Raw genomic sequence first — 19,087 nt, 5'->3', positions numbered from 1 at the left:
TCAATTGCACTTCAATATTGATTATCAATCCATTAATCAATTCCATAATTACTTCAAATCAAGAATCATGTACATTTTCAGGAAAGTGTTGGCCTACACAGTAAACTCAGCAAAAAAAGAAACGTCCCTTTTTCAGGACCCTGTCTTTCAAAGATATTTCGTAAAAATCGAAATAACTTCATTGATCTTCATTGTAAATGGTTTAAACACTGTTTCTCATGCTTGTTCAATGAACCATAAACAACAATGAACATGAACCTGTGGAACAATCGTTAAGACACTAACAGCTTACAGACGGTAGGCAATTAAGGTCACAGTTATGACAACTTAGGACACTAAAGAGGCCTTTCTACGGACTCTGAAAAACACCAAAAGAAAGATGCCCAGGGTCCCTGCTCATCTGCATGAACGTGCCTTAGGCATGCTGCAAGGAGGCATGAGGACTGCAGATGTGGCCAGGGCAATAAATTGCAATGTCCGTACTGTGAGACGCCTAAGACAAATCAAATGTATTTATATAGCCCTTCTTACATCAGCTGATATCGCAAAGTGCTGTACAGAAACCCAGCCTAAAACCCCAAACAGCAAGCAATGCAGGTGTAGAAGACAGCGCTACAGGGAGACAGGACGGACAGCTGATTGTCCTCGCAGTGGCAGACCACGTGTAACAACACCTGCACAGGATCGGTACATCTGAACATCAGACCTGCGGGACAGGTACAGGATGCAACAACAACTGCCCGAGTTACACCAGGAATGCACAATCCCTCCATCAGTGCTTAGATTGTCTGCAATAGGCTGAGAGAGGCTGGGCTCAGAGCTTGTAGGCCTGTTGTAAGGCAGGTCCTCACCAGACATCACCGGCAACAACGTCGCCTATGTGCACAAACCCACCGTCGCTGGACCAGACAGGACTGGCAAAAAGTGCTCTTCACTGATGAGACGTGGTTTTGTCTCACCAGGGGTGATGGTCGGATTCACGTTTATATTCAAAGGATACACCAAGGCCTATACTCTGGAGCGGGATCGATTTGGAGGTGGAGGGTCCGTCATGGTCTGGGGCGGTGTGTCACAGCATCATCGGACTGAGCTCGTTGTCATTGCAGGCAATCTAAATGCTGTGCGTTACAGGGAAGACATCCTCCTCCCTCATGTGGTACCCTTCCTGCAGGCTCATCCTGACATGACCTTCCAGCATGACAAAGCCACCAGCAATACTGCTCGCTCTATGCTTGATTTCCTGCAGGACAGGAATGTCAGTTTTCTGCCATGGCCAGCGAAGAGCTCGGATCTCAATCCCATTGAGCACGTCTGGGACCTGGATTATTAAATTTCGATTAGTCACGTCTGTGGAACTTGTTCAGTTTATCTCTCAGTTGTTGAATCTTATGTTCATACAAATATTTACACATGTTAAGTTTACTGAAAATAAAAGCAGTTGACAGTGAAAGGACGTTTCTTTTTTTGCTGAGTTTATAAATTATGTAGTTTTTTTAACTTTAAAACAACTTTACACACTTACATAATTTGATACTGCAAATGTCAATGCAAAACTTTTGTTAAACATTATAATATGCTCTTGTAGATTCGTATGTTTTTGTCATGACTTGTCATGCAATATTTCACACACAGAGGTTTAAACTATAATAATACACTGCAGAGGAAATGTTTCATGTTACATTATTTCAAAGCTATGTTTTAATGGCAGTATTATGAACATGTTTTCAGTACATAGGATATATTATTAAATATGTCAATTAATCTTGCTGGGGATGAGGAGGCTTTAAAAGTTTTGTAATGTTTAGACAAACCTCACTCTGACATTCTGAACAGCTTTTTATCAAGAATGTGGGGCATTAGTGGTTAGAGCGTTGGACCAGTAACCGAAAGGTTGCAAGATCGAATCCCCGAGCTGACAAGGTAAAAATCTGTCGTTCTGCCCCTGAACAAGGCAGTTAACCCACTGTTCCTAGGCCATCATTGTAAATAAGAATTTGTTCTTAACTGACTTGCCTAGTTAAATAAAGGTAAAATAAAAATAATTACCACATTTGTTTTTGTACATTGGTTTGTTTTGCCAATTGTTTAGCTTTTCCTTCTTTGAATCCTCTTTATCACTAGAAGTATACCCTGAGTGTACAAAGCATTAAGAACAGCATTAAGCGTCAGAACAGCCGGCCGTGACTGGGAGACCTATGGGGCGGCACACAATTGGCCCAGCATTGTCCGGGTTAGGGGAGGGTTTGGCCGGCAGGGATGTCCTTGTTCCATCTTGCACTAGCGACTCCTGTGGCGGGCCGGGCGCAGTGCACGCTAACACGGTCACCAGGTGCACATTGGTGAGGCTGGCTTCCGGGTTAAGTGGGTATTGTGTCAAGAAGCAGCGCGGCTTGGTTGGGTTGTGTTTCGGAGGACGAACGGCTCTCGACCTTCACCTCTCCCGAGTCCATACGGGAGTTGCAGCTATGAGACAAAATTGTAACTAAGGGTACATTTTGGCTGTATAGAGCAAATATTTCAACAGTGTGAATAAGAATAGAATTTGGATAAAGCCCCATAAAAATAACAGAAACAAACAAAAAAACAGAAATGACAGAATAAGACCAGTACCGTATGTCAGGAACTCTGACCAGACACCTTCATACCTATGCAGTCTATGTTGTAAGATTGATGTAATTCTCTTCATGTCAGCAAGTTCCCCGCATAGACCTAACCTCATCTTTTGAGGGTGCATATTAATAATTTTTTCAGCATTTTGTTACACATTTCCTTGCTGCTGCTAAAAGATAATCTATCAATTTAAGTGGAGAGGATTGGAGTGTATTCACAGGAACAATACCTAGCAGGAAATGACATGGGTCTGGTTGAACAATAATACCTGTCATGTCCTGTAATACGGAGAATTTCTGACCAAAAAGACTGGATTTTCGGACTTTGCCAGAATCTATGTGATTTAAGTTCCCATTTGTCCACACTGCCTCCAACACGTAGCGGACATTCCTTCTTTCCTTTTATTAAGTTTATCATAAAAAAACTATGTAGTACTTTGAATTGAAACTCCCTTTTTTAGTCTTTTCCATATATTCCCCCAACTCTCCTCTGATATCTGCACCTGAAATTCAACCTGCCACGAGTTCCTGAGACCATGTAAATATAATATTTACATGTTAAGGATATTGTGATACAAATTGAAATGGTTCCAATGTTTTCCCCTTGATAAAGTAATTCAATCATCTCGTCAATTGGATGTAATCGGCCCAGCCAGTTTTTGTAACAATCCTTTTTCAACAATGAATTGCCTTACTTGAATGTATCTATAAAAAGTGTTTTGGGATATAATGAATTCCTCCTAGATTTCTTTAAATTATACATTTTTGTTAGCCTTTGAAAAGTTGAGAGACTCTACAAAGCCCTCTTTCCTCCCATTCCCCAAATCCTTTGGACATATTAGTAGGAAGAAAGGCTGGGTTGCGGAATATAGGCGAGTGTCTAGAAATGTCATTACTCAGTTTATATCGGCGTTGAACTTCCCTCCATGTCTTCAGTGTAAGAGTAATAATAATAATAATTTTGTAAGAGTAATAATTTTGTTTAATCCTGTCAAAAGAAATAGGGTCTGCTATAAAGAAAATACAATGTAAAGAAATATCACAATACTGACTCTCAATTTCAAGCCTGACAAATCCTTCGGTTGTTGAATCCATGATGCTATGTGATTAAGTTTTTTTAATTTACCTTTATTTAACCAGGTAGGCTAGTTGAGAACAAGTTCTCATTTGCAACTGCAACCTGGCCAAGATAAAGCATAGCAATTCGACACATACAACAACACAGAGTTACACATGGAATAAACAAAACATATAGTCAATAATACAGTAGAACCAAAGAAAACAAAAAGTCTATATACAGTGAGTGCAAATGAGGTAAGTTAAGGCAATAAATAGGCCATGGTGCCGAAGTAATTACAATATAGCAATTAAACACTGGAATGGTAGATGTGCAGAAGATGAATGTGCAAGTAAAGATACTGGGGTGCAAAGGAGCGAGATAAATAAATAAATACAGTATGGGGATGAGGTAGGTAGATAGATGGGCTGTTTATAGATGGGCTATGTACAGGTGCAGTGATCTGTGAGCTGCTCTGACAGCTGGTGCTTAAAGCTAGTGAGGGAGATATGAGTCTCTAATCTCCTGCCAGCTAAGCCGTTCTCAGGCCGTTGTTTCTCTCCCTAACTTAGGGAGGCCTCTTCTCCTGATCCTTTCCCAAGATCGTCTTATCAACTCTGCCCTGCTCATTTTGAAGTAGTAACAGTGTCCTAGTCTTAAAAAGTCTACTCACACACAGCATTGGATTATAGTCTTTAACCTCTTCGCTATAGGGGGCAGTATTTTCACGGCCGGATGAAAAACGTACCCAAATTAAACGGCCTACTTCTTGGGCCCAGAGTCAAATATTTGCATATTATTAGTAGATTTGGATAGAAAACACTCTGAAGTTTCTAAAACTGTTTGAATGGTGTCTGTGAGTATAACAGAACTCATATGGCAGGCCAAAACCTGAGAAGATTCCATACAGGAAGTGCCCTGTCGGACAATTTGTTCTCCTTCTGTGGCATCTCTATCAAAAATACAGCATCTCTGCTGTAACGTGACATTTTCTAAAGGCTTCCATTGGCTCTCAGAAGACGCCAGAAAGTGTAATGGGGTGTCTGCAGTCTCTAGGCGAAGTACAGGAGCTCTGTTTGTGAGTGGTCAGGCTGGGAACAGTGACACTGGAGATGCGCTTTCATGAGAATTCTCCATTTCTTTCTTTCAGCCTTTGAATGAATACAACGTCGCCCGGTTGGAATATTATCGCTATTTTACGAGAAAAATAGCATAAAAATTGATTTTAAACAGCGTTTGACATGCTTCGAAGTACGGTAATGGAACATTTTGAATTTTTTTGTCACGAAATGGTATTTGAATATAACTATGGATTATTTGGAACCAAAACAACATTTGTTGTTGAAGTAGAAGTCCTGGGAGTGCATTCTGACGAAGAACAGCAAAGGTAATACGTCAGTCAGGATCTGCCAGAGTGGCCTGCCTGTTCGGGGCTGCCAGAGTGCCCTGCCTGTCTGGATCTGCCAGAGTGGCCTGACAGTCCGGATCTGCCAGTGTGGCCCGCCTGTCCTCCGGCCCAGCCCGAGTGGCCCTCCTGTCCTCCGGCCCAGCCCGAGTGGCTCTCCTGTCCTCCGGCCCAGCCCGAGTGGCCCTCCTGTCCTCCGGCCCAGCCCGAGTGGCCCTCCTGTCCTCCGGCCCAGCCCGAGTGGCCCTCCTGTCCTCCGGCCCAGCCCGAGTGGCCCTCCTGTCCTCCGGCCCAGCCCGAGTGGCCCTCCTGTCCTCCGGCCCGAGTGGCCCTCATGTCCTCCGGCCCAGCCCGAGTGGTCCGTCTGCCAGGGTCAGCCCGAATGGCCGTCTGCCTGGCGCAGCTAGCAGCGCCACCGAAGTGGGCGACGCCGAAGGTGGAGCGAGGTCCACGTCCTGCACCTGAGCCACCTCCAGGATAGGAAGGTTGGGGAGGGAGGGTGTAGCACAGTGCCGTCGTTGACGGCAGCCACCCTCCCTTCCCTCCCTTATTGTTTAGGGGTTATTGTTTAATGGGTTTTTGTTGGGGATTTTTTTGTTGTTGGTGTTTTCTGTTGGTAGGTGCATTCCGGGGTCTGCACCTTGAGGGGGGGGGGTACTGTCACGTCCTGACCAGCAGATGGAGCTATTGTATTAGTTTTTGGGTCAGGACGTGGCAGTTTTGTGTGTGTGAATGTTTGTGTTGGTGATTGGAACTTCCAATTGAAGGCAGGTGTGTTGAGTTGCCTTTTATTGGAAGTCCTATATAGGTGTGTGTGTTTTACTTTGGGGTTGTGGGTAGTTGTTTTTGCACTGCGTTTTTGTAGCCTGTAAAACTGTTGCTGTTGTCATCTTTATTGTTTTGTCAGTGAATACTTTACTCTTTTTGAAATTAAAACCATGAGTATCCACATACCCGCTGCGCCTTGGTCTTCTCTCCATGACAACTTCTGTGACAATTGCAAAATGTGCTTTCGCCGAAAAGCTATTTTAAAATCTGACACCGCGATTGCATAAAGGAGTTCTGTATCTATAATTCTTAAAAGAATTGTTATGTATTCTGTGAACATTATTCATGAGTAATTTAGTAAATTCACCGGAAGTTTGCGGTGGGTATGCTAGTTCTGAACATCACATGCTAATGTAAAAAGCTGTTTTTTGATATAAATATGAACTTGATTGAACAAAACATGCATGTATTGTATAACATAATGTCCTAGGAGTGTCATTTGATGAAGATCATCAAAGGTTAGTGCTGCATTTAGCTGTGGTTTTGGTTTTTGTGACATATATGCTTGCTTTGAAAATGGCTGTGTGATTATTTTTGGCTGGGTACTCTCCTGACATATTCTAATGTTTTGCTTTCGCTGTAAAGCCTTTTTGAAATCGGACAATGTGGTTAGATTAACGAGAGTCTTGTCTTTAAAATGGTGTAAATTAGTCATATGTTTGAGAAATTGAAGTTATAGCATTTTTGAGGTATTTGTATTTCGCGGCACGCGATTCCACTGGATGTTGACTAGGGTGGGACCTCGACAAACGTCCCACCTTGCCCAGGGAGGTTAACACCCCAGCAGTTCTACAATCTAAGCTCGATGCCCTCAATCTCACACAAATTATCAAGGAAACCAGCAGGTACAACCCTAAATCCGTAAACATTGGCACCCTCATCGATATTATCCTGACCAACTTGCCCTCCAAATACTCCTCTGCTGTTTTCAATCAGGATCTCAGTGATCACTGCCTCATTGCCTGCGTCCGCTATGGGTCCGCTGTCAAATGACCAACCCTCATCACTGTCAAACACTCCCTAAAACACTTCTGCGAGCAGGCCTTTCTAATCGACCTGGCCCGGGTATCCTGAAAGGATATTGACCTCATCCAGTCAGTCGAGGATGCCTGGTCGTTCTTTAAAAGTAATTTCCTCACCATCTTAAATAAGCATGCCCCTTTCATAAAATGTAGAACTAAGAACGGATAAAGCCCTTGGTTCACTCCAGACCTGACTGCCCTTGACCAGCACAAAAACATCCTGTGGCGGACTGCAAAAGCATCGAATAGTCGCTGCGTTTTGCAACTGTTCAGGGAAGTCAGGAACCAATACACACAGTGAGTCAGGAAAGCTAAGGCTAGCTTTTTCAAACAGAAATTGCATCCTGTAGCTCTAACTCCAAATAGTTCTGGGACACTGTAAAGTCCATGGAGAACAAGAGCACCTCCTCCCAGCTGCCCACTGCACTGAGGCTAGGTAACACTGTCTCCACCGATAAATCCAATTTCAAGAAGCATTTCTCTACGGCTGGCCATGCTTTCCTCCTGGCTAACCCAACCCCGGCCAACAGCTCCGCACCCCCCGCAGCTACTTGCCCGAGCCTCCTCAGCTTCTCCTTCACCCAAATCCAGATAGCAGATGTTCTGAAAGTGCTGCAAAACCTGGACCCCTACAAATCAGCTGTGCTAGTCAACCTGGACCCTCTCTTTCTAAAATTATCCGCCTCCATTGTTGCAATCCCTATTACCAGTCTGTTCAACCTCTCTTTTGTATCGTCCGAGATCCCTAAAGATTGGAAAGCTGCCGCGGTCATCCCCCTCTTCAAAGGGGGTGACACTCTAGACCCAAACTGTTATAGACCTATATCCATCCTGCTCTGCCTTTCTAAAGTCTTCGAAAGCCAAGTTAATAAACAGATCACTGAGCATTTCGAATCCCACCGTACCTTCTCCTCTGTGCAATCCGGTTTCCGAGCTTGTCATGGGTGCACCTCAGCCACGCTCAAGGTACTAAACGATATCATAACCGCCATCGATAAAAGACAGTACTGTGCAGCCGCCTTCATTGACCTGGCCAAGGCTTTCGACTCTGTCAATCACCATATTCTTATCGGCAGACTCAATAGCCTTGGTTTCTCAAATGACTGCCTCGCCTGGTTCACCAACTACTTTTCAGACAGAGTTCAGTGTGTCAAATCGGAGGGCCTGTTGTCCAGACCTCTGGCAGTCTCTATGGGGTTACCACAGGGTTCAATTCTCAGGCCGACTCTTTTCTCTGTATATATCAACGATGTCTCTCCGTTTTGTTACCAAAGCCTCTTATACCACCCACCACTGCGACCTGTATGCTCTAGTCGGCTGGCCCTCGCTACATATTCGTCGCCAGACCCACTGGCTCCAGGTCATCTATAAGTCTATGCTAGGTAAAGCTCCACCTTATCTCAGCTCACTGATCACGATAACAACACCCACCCATAGCACGCGCTCCAGCAGGTATATCTCACTGGTCATCCCCAAAGCCAACACCCACTTTGGCTGCCTTTCCTTCCAGTTCTCTGCTACCAGTGACTGGAACGAATTGCAAAAATCACTGAAGCTGGAGACTTACATTTCCCTCACTAACTTTATAAATAGATATTGCCAGATGTTCACTGTCCGAGGAACAGGCCGTGGAAGCTTTATTGCTTGTAAAAGTGTCCATAACCAGAGGTTATTTAACTGTTCTGTGTTCTTTTGCTCCATCTCTGCCTGTCTTGTACATGGAACCTGTCTCACATGTATTAACTAAAAAACCCTTAAGATGTCAGCTGCTAATTTTCAGATTTACACCACATCAACACAGTCATTTTCACTGCACTATCTTATGCTATCTGTTGCTGCCAAGTCATGATTTCCCTGGGGGTTAGCCTTGCAATAACCAAGTGGTGAGACACATAGCCCTCTATATTTAAATGTTTTAGGTACACTCCGATAGGTGTCTGTGTCACATACAGTATCTTCTATTGACATTATCTTCTTTTGTTTGTCCACATGTGCCTGTTTTTCAGCATAAAGTATTCTGTAGCCACTTAGTGTGGATAGCAGGTGAGACCACACACACACACACACACACACACACACAATAACAGTCTCTCTTCTTCACTTCATCCCTCTCCCCCTTCTCCCTAAGTCCTCCAGGTTATATCAGCTGTTTTGGTGAATCCCTCCCGCATCTGAACTGGCTGACACAGAGGGCACAGCATGATCAGAGGTGAGAGGTCACTTGGTCGGGTCAACAGGAAGTATTATTAATTTGTGGTAGAACTTTATATATTTTTTAATATTTTATGTATTTAAGGTAAACGATATGCTAGCTGTAATACTAATCAAAGCATGTCTGTCAATTTTATCCAGAAACTGTAGAAATTTCATTTCCATCACAGTCATTTCCATCACAAACTTAAGTGTGGTAGAAATAACAAAGTGGTGGAAATGACACAAATCCATTATCTTATTCGTTTTTACTTAACTTTTTTAATTAACTTTAGGCTTATTTAATCATGTTTTCAATTAATTGAATCTAGACAATGCTCCAAGGTGTGCACAAGTTTAAAACGAAGTAGTATGTGTCTTTATTTTTAGAAGATGCCACATGAAACAGCACAGAGGTCACAGACATATAGAAACAAAATAAAAAATATGATACCAGGAACATCTGCAAAAAGACAGCGAGAGATACTGGAAGAAAAAAAGAGAAGAGAGAAGTGAAATATATCTCTGAGCTTACAAAGCGAGAACAAAGAAACAAGAGATGGCAATGAAAATGTAACCAACGGAATAGAAGACAGACTTTAAGGAGAACAGTTGCAATGGAGTCCTACCTATCAGGCAACACAACACCTCAGTCACCAGATGACTTGCAGCCAGAACATGAGGCTAACATACCTGCCCCTAACTTACCTGTCCCTGATGCACACCCTGGTACCCCTTCTTCATCGTCTGCAACATGAATGAGAAGTCGAATACTTGCTGGAAGGAAAAAGGCTGGAAGAGGTCACTCAAAGCATACAGAGATCTTAGTATGACAAATGTCAAATGTGATAATGCTTTACGGAAAGCTGAGAAATACAAAAAAAGGTATGATCGACTGATGAACAAAATGAAGAAACAAGTTCCCCAAAGACAAAGACAGAACAGCAAATGAAGGGAACTCCAAAGAACTTGAGAAGGATTTTATTGCTTCAAAATACCATCATTGCAGAGTTAAAAGAAAAGTATAAAAAAATGTGCAGTGCCAAAGACAAACAAGTGGCTTCAAAGATTCTCAGAGGCAACATCCTGAGAAAGTATGGCCTTGTCAAAACCGGCAAACAGAGATTTTCTATTTTCAACAAAACAATGAGGGCAAATGAAAACAGGCCATCAAGTCTTCAATACTCCAGGAAAGATCAGTGTAACAGAATTAGCACTGACACAGAAGAGAAAATCACTAGATTCTATGAATGTGATGACAACAGCAGAGCAACAACAGGGAAAAAGGACACACTAACGAGGAACAAGAAGAAAAAGCAGAAGCACTTTTTGAATGGCACAATTCAGAACCTTTATCAGAAGTTTAAGAGGGAATATTCAGAAATTCTGCAAAAGATGTTCTTTTTGGATTGTCAAGCCAACAGTCCAGGATAGAGACACGTCTCTGCAAAACCCACGCCAACCTCCAGTTCATGGCAGACAAACTACAGTATCACAAAGTGATCAGCTGCAGCAACAATGAGAACGTTTTTGAGTCTTTGTGCTGTGAGAACTTGAAGAAAGAGTGCATGTATAGAGAGTGCTCCCTTTGTCAAGCAAAAGAGCTTAAAACACCTGACTTTGATGCTGGTGAGCAGACATGGTGGTTTGAGTGGAAAAACAAAGCTGAAGAGAGAGAGACGAAAAACAAAGAGGGAAACATGGAGAAGTTCACTGTACATTTGACAGTAAAATAAAAGGTATGTGGCACACTGCAGTTTCTACTGGAGGACTTCTCCAAAGGATTGAAAGAGAAGTTGGGGAAACACGTGTGCAACATTCGACACCAATACTCAACTGAGAGAATTAAGAGAATCTGGGGAAAGAGGAGATCATTGTGCATATTGACATTGCAGAGAACTACCTGTGTAAATACACCAGTGAAATCCAGGCAGTTCACTTTGGTGATTCTCACAAGCAGGTGGCCCTCCACACCTGTGTTGGATATACCACAAACGATACAGTTTCACTTTGCTCACTGAGCTCTTCTATGCGGCATTATCTGGGCCCATCTCTCAAAAACACTGGCCTACTTCCTTGAGCTCTGCCCATCGGCTACTGCTGTACACTTTGTGAGTGATGGGCCTACAACCCAGTATAGGTCTGAAATGTTCGACAATGGTTGTTGTTCAAAATGTTTGCAATAAAATATTGTTTTCATACGTTTTTTTTTTTTTACATAGATGTCATTTCCACCACACCTCGTCATTTCCATCACAACACATATTTTGAGGTAAATGAGTATATTATGTATAATTTACATACATTTATTTGTTTTAGATATGGAAATCATATGGTTGTTATCATAATCTCATAAAAAGTTTGGATGGAAATATATTATTGTTCATGATAAATAAATGTTTTCAGCTTTCACCAAGGCAAGTTTATACATTCAGGCATCGTGTTGAATTATTAATATTAGGAAAACCTTAAAAATCACTTTAAATAATATTCAATAAAAGTTCATGTACAAATGTATAAGAAATCCGTATTAAATTTATTTTATGATATTTCATTTTCAACTTAAATTGATGTTTAATGACGTGATGGAAATTACATTTGTGTATGGCTGTCTGGGAAAATTTACAAAAATATATAAATTCCTGAATAGTACGATCGCAGCGATTATCAAATCTAATCACATTTTATTTGTCACATACACATGGTTAGCAGGTGTTAATGCAAGTGTAGTGAAATGCTTGTGCTTCTAGTTCCTAGATCCAACCATGCAGTATATCTAACAAGTAATCTACCAATTCCACAACAACTACCTTGTACACACAAGTGTAAAGGAATGAATACGAATATGTACATAAAAATATATAAATGAGTGATGGCCGAACAGCATAGGCAAGATGTAATAGATGGTATGGAGTACAGTATATACATATGAGATGAGTATTGTAGGGTATGAAAACATATAAAGCAGCATTGTTTAAGGTGGCTAGTGATACATTACATCAAGATGGCAAGATGCAGTAGATGGTATAGCGTACAGTATATACATATGAGATGAGTAATGTAGGTTATGTAAACATTATCTAATATATGAAATATGAAAAAGCCAACTGACACTTACTCTTGTGTTACTGACTTGTTGCACCCTCGACAACTACTATGATTATTATTATTTGACAATGCTGGTCATTTATGAACATTTGAACATCTAGGCCATGTGCTGTTATAATCTCCACCCGGCACAGCCAGAAGAGGACTGGCCACCCCTCATAGCCTGGTTCCTCTCTAGGTTTCTTCCTAGGTTTTGGCCTTTCTAGGGAGTTTTTCCTAGCCACCGTGCTTCTACACCTGCATTGCTTGCTGTTTGGGGTTTTAGGCTGGGTTTCTGTACAGCACTTTGAGATATCAGCTGATGTAAGAAGGGCTATATAAATACATTTGATTTGATTAATATAAATAATATAAAGTGGCAAGTGATAAATTGATTACATCAATTTTCCCATTATTAAAGTGGCTTGAGTTGAGTCAGTATTTTGGCAGCAGCCACTCAATGTTAGTGATGGCTGTTTAACAGTCTGATGGCCTTGAGATAGAAGCTGTTTTTCAGTCTCGCGGTTCCAGCTTTGATGCACCTGTACTGACCTCGCCTTCTGGATGTTAGTGGGGTGGTTGCTGTCCTTGATGATCTTTTTGGCTTTCCTGTGACATCGGGTGGTGTAGGTGTCCTGGAGGGCAGGTAGTTTGCACCCGGTGATGCGTTGTGCAGACCTCACTACCCTCTGGAGAGCCTTCCGGTTATGGGCGGAGCAGCTGCCGACACAGCCCGACAGGATGCTCTCGATTGTGCATCTTATCAGATATAGTTTCTAGACAAATCAAAGACAAGTACAATACTGGTAAAATTGTGTTTGAATAAGTTTTAATTTCTGAAAGTTTGCATGGCCAAAGTGCCCGAAGTTGCATAATCACCCTTATATGAATTACAAATCAATCATGTTTCTAATCTATTGCATAGTTACAATGTGTAATCATTGATGTCCCAGGAGCAGGAGTGGTAAACACTGAAGTGTATAATTGTAATACATACATGCAGACACAGAATCATTCAAATAATGGAGTTTGATATGACTGAAAAAGAATGTCTTAGAGACTAATACCTGAACCGCACCTTTATTTGCCAAGGAAGAGTACATGATCAGTGAATATATTCAATGTACAGGCTACAATGTGGGAATCTCATGCATGGTAATAACTACAGTACATGTGTATATAGGACTTGCATCCTTGGCACAATAAAGTTACTATATTCTACTCAATTCATAGGCTTCATTAATGCCATTCAGACTTGAAGTTGACACAACAACTATGATAGCTAAGGTTCATAGATTGGTATGAATATTAGTTCAGAAGCTAACGTTTTAGGGTCCATACACAGATCGGCTACATACTGTAGCTAGCTACACATCCATAGGAATACAGTTATTTTTCTCCTCCACTACACAATAAGCAAGTAAATAGTTAGCTAGCTATGTTACTTCAGCTACATTGTAAGGCAAGCTTACACAATTGTACATTCAATTTGCAGTAAATGCTTTAGCTAGCTAGATTCTTTACATTCTCTGTTTCACAAGACAACAGCCTGGTTTGCTGGTTTTCTCGGGAGACCCTAAAACATTAAACAACACAAATTACAAATTCATTTTCCTAACACTAGCTAGCTGGCTAATGTTAGCTAGTCAGATAACTTGTTAAATAGCGATGTTTGTAAATTAACTTTATGACAAAAAAATATGCACAAACATTTGTCTCTACATTCCTCTCAATTGTAAATGTTTTGCTTGACTCGTTATGACATTATAACAACTTACATCTGGTTCTACTGTAATGTTTTGTCAGCCATCTTTGTTGAAGAACGCCACAAGGCAAGGGTGGCTAGTGTCAAAATTCGTCATTGGAACCACTCGATATGATTGGTCATATAAAAACCTTGGGACCCAAATGCATAATGAGTGCTCTAACTCCCCCTTGTGCTGGTCTGGAGCAATGAAGCCGTGACGCTAAGTCCAGCGGTGCAAGCTCGCAACTTTTCAAGGAGGAACCACTGTAGGTGTAACCGATGTGAAATGGCTAGTTAGTTAGCGGTGGTGAGCACTAATAGCGTTTCAATCGGTGACTTCAATCGGTGACGTCACTCGCTCTGAGACCTGAAGTAGGGTTTCCCCTTGCGTTGCAAGGGCCGCGGCTTTTGTGGCGTGATGGGTAACGATGCTTCGTGGGTGTCAGTTGTTGATGTGTGCAAAGGTCCCTGGTTCGAGCCCAGGTTGGGGCGAAGAGAGGGACGGAACCTACACTGTTACATAGGCACGCAGTGCCCGCAGTGCTACAGTATAACCTATTAGGGGGCTAAACCTTCCTTGGCACGCAGTGCCCGCAATGCTACAGTTTAACCTGTTAGGGGCTAAACATTCCTTGGCACGCAGTGCCTGCAGTGCTATAGTCTAACCTCTTAGGGAGCTAAACCTTCCTAGGCATGCAGTGCCCACAGTGCCTAGTCTAACCTGTTAGGGGCTAAACTTTCCTAGGCGCGCAGTGCCCGCAGTGCTACAGTCTAACCTGTTAGGGGGCTAAACCTTCCTAGGCACGCAGTGCCTGCAGGAGCCTAGTCTAACTTTCAGGTGGCTAAACCCCCCTATCCTTTAATTTGTATTCACCTTACGACTCTAGTCTCCCCAAGATGTCAGAATGAGTAGTAACAGGTGTAAGAACAATGCCTACCTTGTTTTTATGTGCTGGCTCCTGTTCCACTGATTCAGATTCTCCAGTTCGACTATAAATGGTGGTGAATCCTGCCGACAAAGGTTCTGAACAAACAAAGTAAAACGTTACAAACAAGTTTATTCACCCACTGGGTCATACATGCTAGAACCTTTGTGGGCATGGAAGTATATATATGTGTGGGATAGGACTGTTCCTTCCCACTTCATCTGACCTGACCTTGGCCGAATTCCTCGCTCCTCCCCAGTGGCGATTTTAGCAAGTAAATCTTGGTGGGGCAAAAAAATAAAACATTTGGGATGCATGCCAGTAAAGCCACTACACAACACAACACTAAACAATACATTAATTGCACTATAACGGTGACAAACGGTGCCCACAAACTGTTAGGGCATACATAAAGCTGTCCCAACAGCAGTCCTAACACCTTATCACTGCTACACCTGGCGGAGCCTTGTCTGGCAGCGAAACAGTTCCTAATTTACTGCCTTTTAAAAATATATACAGTGAGGGAAAAAGTATTTGATCCCCTGCTGATTTTGTACGTTTGCCCGCTGACAAAGAAATGATCAGTCTATAATTTTAATGGTTGGTTTATTTGAACAGTGAGAGACAGAATAACAACAAAAAAATCCAGAAAAACGCATGTCAAAACTGTTATAAAATGATTTGCATTTTAATGAAGGAAATAAGTATTTGACCCCCTCTCAATCAGAAAGATTTCTGGCTCCCAGGTGTCTTTTATACAGGTAACGAGCTGAGATTAGGAGCACACTCTTAAAGGGAGTGCTCCTAATCCCAGTTTGTTACCTGTATAAAAGACACCTGTCCACAGAAGCAATCAATCAATCAGATTCCAAACTCTCCACCATGGCCAAGACCAACGAGCTCTCCAAGGATGTCAGGGGCAAGATTGTAGACCTACACAAGGCTGGAATGGGCTACACGACCATCGCCAAGCAGCTTGGTGAGAAGGTGACAACAGTTGGTGCGATTATTCGCAAATGGAAGAAACACAAAAGAACTGTCAATCTCCCTCGGCCTGGGGCTCCATGCAAGATCTCACCTTGAGGAGTTGCAATGATCATGAGAACGGTGAGGAATCAGCCCAGAACTACACGGGAGGATCTTGTCAATGATCTCAAGGCAGCTGGGACCACAGTCACCAAGAAAACCATTGGTAACACACTACGCCGTGAAGGACTGAAATCCTGCAGCGCCCGCAAGGTCCCCCTGCTCAAGAAAGCACATATACATGCCCGTCTGAAGTTTACCAATGAACATCTGAATGATTCAGAGGACAACTGGGTGAAAGTGTTGTGGTCAGATGAGACCAAAATGGAGCTCTTTGGCATTAACTCAACTCGCCAAGTTTGGAGGAGGAGGAATGCTGCCTATGACCCCAAGAACACCATCCCCACCGTCAAACATGGAGGTGGAAACATTATGCTTTGGGGGTGTTTTTCTGCTAAGGGGACAGGACAACTTCACCGCATCAAAGGGACTATGGACGGGGCCATGTACCGTCAAATCTTGGGTGAGAACCTCCTTCCCTCAGCCAGGGCATTGAAAATGGGTCGTGGATGGGTATTCCAGCATGACAATGACCCAAAACACACGGCCAAGGCAACAAAGGAGTGGCTCAAGAAGAAGTACATCAAGGTCCTGGAGTGGCCTAGCCAGTCTACAGACCTTAATCCCATAGAAAATCTGTGGAGGGAGCTGAAGGTTCGAGTTGCCAAACGTCAGCCTCAAAACCTTAATGACTTGGAGAAGATCTGCAAAGAGGAGTGGGACAAAATCCCTCCAGAGATGTGTGCAAACCTGGTGGCCAACTACAAGAAACGTCTGACCTCTGATTGCCCACAAGGGTTTTGCCACCAAGTAGTAAGTCATGTTTTGCAGGGGGGTGAAATACTTATTTCCCTCATTAAAATACAAATCAATTTATAACATTTTTGACGTGCGTTTTTCTGGATTCTTTTGTTTTTTTGCTTTGCTTTATCTTGGCCAGGTCGCAGTTGTAAATGAGAACTTGTTTTCAACTAGCCTACCTGGTTAAATAAAGGTGAAATAAAAAATAAATTAAAAAAGGACACTCAACAAGCACAGAACTTACACAGATGACTGATGATTGGCTGAGTGAAATTGATGATAAAATGATTGTGGGGCTGACTTGTTGGACTTCAGTGCAGCTTTTGACATTATCGATCATAGTCTGCAGCTGGAAAAACGTGTGTGTTATGGCTTTACACCCCCTGCTATAATGTGGATAAAGAGTTACATGTCTAACAGAACACAGAAGGTGTTCTTTAATGAAAGCCTCTCAAATATAATCCAGTTAGAATCAGGAATTCCCCAGGGTAGCTGTTTAGGCCGCTTTCTTTTTTAAATTTTTACTAAGAACATACCACTGACTTTGAGTAAAGCCAGAGTGTCCATGTATGTGGATAACTCAACACTATACACGTCAGCTACTACAGCGACTGAAATTACTGCAACACTCAACAAAGAGCTGAGTTTCAGAGTGGGTGTAAGGCATAAGTTAGTGTCACGTTTGTGTGTTGAAACAGACCAAGGCGCAGCGTGAGTATCGTTCCACATCTTTATTATATGTGAAACTTAGCCAGACAAACAAACTATAAACAAAATAACAAACCGTGACAACAGAGGTGCAACATGCACTAACTCAAAATAATCTCCCACAAACACAGGTGGGAAAAACAACTACTTAAATATGATCCCCAATTAGAGTCAACGATGACCAGCTGCCTCTAATTGGGAATCATACAAAAACCCCAACATAGAAAAAAGAAACTTGAACACAACATAGAACTAAATAAACTAGATAAACCCCCCCAGTCACGCCCTGACCTACTCTACCATAGAAAATAAGAGCACACTATGGTCAGGACGTGACAGTACCCCCCCCCAAAGGTGCGGACTCTGGCCGCAAAACCTGAAACCAACAGGGAGGGTTGGTGGGGGTGTCTAGTGTTGGTGGCGGCTCTGGTGCAGGACGAAGAACCTTCTCATCCCGCAGATCCTCCTGTATCAGAGGCGGTTCTGGTGCGGGACGAAGAACCCTCTCATACTGCGGATCCGCCAGCATAAGAGGTGGCTCTGGTGCAGGACGAAGAACCCTCTCATCCTGTGGATCCGCCAGCATCGGTGGAGACTCCGGACTGCCGACCGCCGCTGGTAACTCCGGACCGTCGCCGGAGGCCCAGGACTGGGGACCGTCGCCGGAGGCTCCGGACTGGGGACCGTCGCCGGAGGCTCCGGACTGGGGACCGTCGCCGGAGGCTCCGGACTGGGGACCGTCGCCGGAAGCTCCGGACTGGGGACTGTCGCCGGAAGCTCCGGACACAGGCACAGGACGTATCAGACTGAGGATACACACTTCAGGGAGAGTGTGAGGAGGAGGCACAGGACGTACCTGACTGAGGACACGCGCTTCAGGGAGAGTGCGAGGAGGAGGCACAGGATGTACCTGACTGAGGACACACACTCCAGGGAGAGTGCGAGGAGGGGGCACAGGACGTACTGGGCTGTGGAGGCGCACTGGACTATTTAGCCAGACAAACGATAAACTATAAACAAAATAACAAACCGTGACGACAGAGGTGCAACATGCACTCACTCAAAATAATCTCCCACAAACACAGGTGGGAAAAACAACTACTTAAATATGATCCCCAATTAGAGACAATGATGACCAGCTGCCTCTAATTGGGAATCATACAAAAAAACCAACATAGAAAAAAGAAACTAGAACACAACATAGAACTAGATAAACCCCCCAGTCACGCCCTGACCTACTCTACCATAGAAAATAAGAGCACACTATGGCCAGGACGTGACAGTTAGCCCTAAATATTTCTAAAACTAAAAGCATTGTATTTGGAACAAAACACTCACTAAAACCTAAACCCCAACTAAATCTGAGAGTTGAAATGACTAAACTGCATGGAGTAACCCGCGATTGTAAACTGTCATGGTCAAAACATATTGATGCAGTAGTAGCTAAGATGGGGAGAAATCTGTCTATAATAAAGTGATGCTCTGCCTTCTTAACAACACTATCAACAAGGCAGGTCCTACAGGCCCTAGTTTTGTTGCACCTTGACTACTGTTCAGTCGTGTGGTCAGGTGCCACAAAAAAGGACTTTTTGGATGTACATAGAGAGCTAATATTAATAAT

Source organism: Salmo trutta, chromosome 13, assembly GCF_901001165.1.
Source record: "Salmo trutta chromosome 13, fSalTru1.1, whole genome shotgun sequence".
NCBI classification, from domain to species: domain Eukaryota; kingdom Metazoa; phylum Chordata; class Actinopteri; order Salmoniformes; family Salmonidae; genus Salmo; species Salmo trutta.
This window is presented reverse-complemented; position numbering follows the sequence as displayed.